Consider the following 4,202-nt stretch of genomic DNA (forward strand, 5'->3'; position numbering starts at 1 on the left):
AGAGAGAGAGAGAGAGAGAGAGAGAGAGAGAGAGAGAGAGAAGTGTGATCCTACCCCGATCGGGCTCGTAGACAGATTTCAAGGTGCACATCTCATCTCATTCCTGGTTGCCTCCCTTGTTTATTTATTCTATGCTGAAATAAATAATGATCTGAAGGTGACATTGACGCACGAAGGAAAAACGAGGTTAGCTTAAAAAGACAACAAATATAAAAAACAAAACAAACAAGCAACGACAACAAAAACAAAGAAACAACCCCCCCCCCTGTCCCCAACCAAAAAACCTAACAACGACGTCGAAAAAAAATTAATTAAGTTGTGCATGTATGTATGTATTTCTGAGTGATGTGCCTTGTTGTTTTGTGTGCACGTGCAAAATGAGTGGTATCAAGGTTGAAGTTGACAACGCCACATTGTCATTATCATTATAATTTCATATCGTATTAAAACTACGAGCCTGCCCCAGTAGCAACTATTTGCAAGTGAATGAACGGTCAACGTGAACGCGCCAGTTTTATTCAGATAAACGGACTCTTTAAGCTTCGCGAGACGATCATGTAATTGTTTAGTTTTAGTAAGAGTTTTACGGCACTTGCAATGCAAATATATAGTAATAGTAGTGCCGGAGATAAGAAGTGTTTCTAGAGAGTAACATATCAAGAAAAGAAGGGGAAGAGGTGAGGAAGATAGATGTTGGATAGGAAAGTAGGAGCAAACTATACCAGAGCACCCACCAACCACCCACCAGGTGACTATGTCAATCGAAAACCAATGAAGCGAATGACTCACTCGGACAAAGTCACATGCGTGCCTAATAAAATGTTCGATTTTTTAGTGTGTACATTTCATAGTCATAAAAGAAGGTGGTTTTTTTTTTACCATCTAGCATAAGCCTATTGTCAGAATAAGCATAGATCTAAGATGTGTATTGCTCTTTAGAGTATGTATCTTTATAACTCCAAAGGTCTTGTACTTAAATTCCTGCGTGTGGTTGCATGATGCATCTGGGGTGATAAATACATGCACATTTTTCCAGCTTTATTTCTTTTTTCACATTGAATTTTAATGAGAGTAGTATATAATTTAAATTTTTTATATATACCTCTATGTGTTTTACGGTCCTCTACAGCCAACTAAAATTTCCTTCTGGGACATTAAAGTATTATATTATCTTATCTTATCTTTGTTTGCCTGTCCATCCCACTCTCTTTCTCAATTCTTTAAAAAATGAAGGTGTTTTTACTCAACCATCGACACAATTTAGATCATAAAGGATTCAGGCTTCTGAACCTGCCCGTCCGGGGTAACCAAAGGCTGAGACAGGTACAACATCGCAGCAGAAAGAACGAGATTATCGATCAAAATTCTACCCATTCGGGAATCAAACTCAGGTCTCTTGCTTGCGACAGCGAAGCTTTTAGCCCCCTCACCACATGTACTGGTCATAATTCTTCTCTCGACACCCCAACCCACGCAAAGCATGGTAAAACATCCCATTAAAGCTTGCTACTCGAGCTCTAATCAGGTTTTTAGTCAGATCTCTATTTTCAGACAGACGGGGTCTTGCGCATGAAAATTTTAGATAAAACATTCCGGTACAACAATTATACAAGCATTTCTGTACTTTTTTAAAAAAGACCATAGATGTCCCGTTTTTGCTGTATTTTATTTTTAGAAATAATAACACGAACAAGCATTCAAAGAATTAAAGACTTTCATTAAATGATTTTCATTGCCGCCGAGGATTTCTTAGGAGTGTTTACGGGTTACTGCTTGAGAGGATTTTGCCACACTGAGCCACAAAACTACGGCAAACATTGTCAGCGAGACGGTATCTAAGTTTCCGGTCCCATTGACCTTATGCCCAGTGCACTCCGCAAATCGAATTCATTTGATTCCGTCCGGGCCAGCCAATTTTTGTTTTCAATGGAGAGGCAAAAGACACCATTTCGGCACAATTCGACCGAAGACACAATTCGACCGAATTCGCCTTAACTCGACTGCAATCTTAAAAAATTGAACGCATTTGTTTGTTTGTTTTTAAGGTCGCAAGTCGGATCAGTCGTATTGTGCCAAAATGGTAGGCAATTGCTCCGCTAAGGATGAAATCTGTCGTATTGTGCCAAAATTATGGCTTTTGCACCTCCATGGATGAAGACTTGGTTGACCCCGACTTTGTTCGATCGAATCCGATTAGCAGTGTGCAGACAGCATTTAACCTCAAATACAATTATTATTCTTGTTGATGTCCAACGGTGACCTGCAGTGGCGTATTACCTCATGACACTAACTCAAGAGTTTTTTCTTAATTCGATTTCTTATTCATATTAATTTTTATTATTGTTGATATTTATCACTGTACATGTCAGTGTTAAATGACCGTAAAGCAAATGACCACTAACTACGAGCAGTGTTTGGAGATGAAGGTTAATAATATTTTATGCATTCATTGAAACTATTTAGATTGCCAATGAGGGTATTTCCCTATGGTCAGCCTGGGCTGATTAAGAAGAAAAATGCCTGCAGGCAGATGAGGATATTGCATCGAAAAAACAAACAAGCAGCCATCCCCCCCCCCCCAAAGAAAAACAACAACAAAAACAAACAACAACACAAAAACAAAAACCAAACAACCCCAAACCCAAACAACAACAAAAACCCCAACAAAGCAACAACAACAAACAAAAACAACATCTGAATACGTCAATTGAAATTTATGGCGTCCGAGTGCAATGTCGATCAGTCAAACCATTAAATCACACACGCGTTGTTTTTGTGGGGCGGTGACCTTAGACGTATAATATCCAAGACTGTGCTACTCTGACGCAATTCCACGACTCTATTTGAAACCAAATGAAGGCAAGGAGGAAGAGTTGCATACGCACTCGAATTAAGAGAGACGAGTTTGTCCTAAATTATTTACCGACAAAACAGTTCAAGAACAAGAAACCATGAGTATAGAGTGTTTACCTTTGACCATTTATTAAGTTTCCCATTCTTAACAATAATAATAATAATAATAATAATAATAATAATAATAATAATAATAATAATAATAACAATAATAATAATAATAATAACAATAATAATATAACAATAATTTAAAAAATAATAATAGTATATAGTAATAATAATAATAATAAAAAGAATAAATAACAATAAATAGCATTTGTACAGCGCATACCCTCGCTCAACAGCAAGCTCTATGCGCTTTACAATATGATATTGTAATCCCTCCAGACCATAGAACACTCAGAAACATTCTCGGTTCCCGGGAAGCATACAGTGCAAGCCGCCGATTAAGCGCTCAAATACCGACAAACTGACACGATCTTTCGCTGTGTTTACGTTATATAACACACTACGTTCAGTAGGCCTATAATGTTGGCTGTGGTAAAATGTTTCTACAGCAACAAAGATACAAATGAAACTACACTTTTTTATTTGTCCGATGTTCATCTGTGGCGTCTGTTTGTGTTTGTTTCCAGGATTGGTCACCGTGTTCATGGCGCGGTCAGAGATGGGCTTGGCCGGAAGTTACATAGTGCTGACGATGCTGATAATGGCGGTCATGTCTTCCGGTTCCGGTGAGGTCATGGCTATTCCCTCCATCATCGTCTACGACATCAAACAGTCTACATAATACATCTGCCAGACGCACATCCGGCCCTTCAAGTAAGCAGGGGTCAGGGGATGGGGGTTAAAGGTTAGGGGTTAATTGTTAGGGGTTAAGGGTTAGGGATAAGGGGCTAGCAGTAGTGTAGGGGTAGCGGGTTCGGGTAAGATGTTAGGGGTTAGGGGTCAAGGGTTAGGGTTTAGGGATTAGAGTAGGGGTATGGATAGGGGTTAGGGGGTTAGGGGTCAAGGGTTAGGGTTTAGGGATTAGAGTAGGGGTATGGATAGGGGTTAGGGGGTTAGGGTTAGGAGTTAAGGATTAGGGGTTAGGGGTCAAGGGTTAGGGGTTAGGGTTTAGGGATTAGAGATGGGGTAGAGATAGGGGTGGGTGTAGGGGTAGGGGTAAGGGTATGGATAAGGGTAGGGGGAGGGGTAAGGGAAGGGGTAAGGGTTAAGAGTTAGGAGTTAGAGGTCAGGGGCTGGGGGTAGGGTTAGGAGTGGGTTATTGTCTGATACAAATAAGATCAGTGTCATGGCACCGAACATTCTTTGATAAAGATACTAGAGACAAAACAAAATAACACAAA

This window comes from Aplysia californica, unplaced genomic scaffold, assembly GCF_000002075.1.
Source record: "Aplysia californica isolate F4 #8 unplaced genomic scaffold, AplCal3.0 scaffold00110, whole genome shotgun sequence".
Classification (NCBI taxonomy): Eukaryota; Metazoa; Mollusca; class Gastropoda; order Aplysiida; family Aplysiidae; genus Aplysia; species Aplysia californica.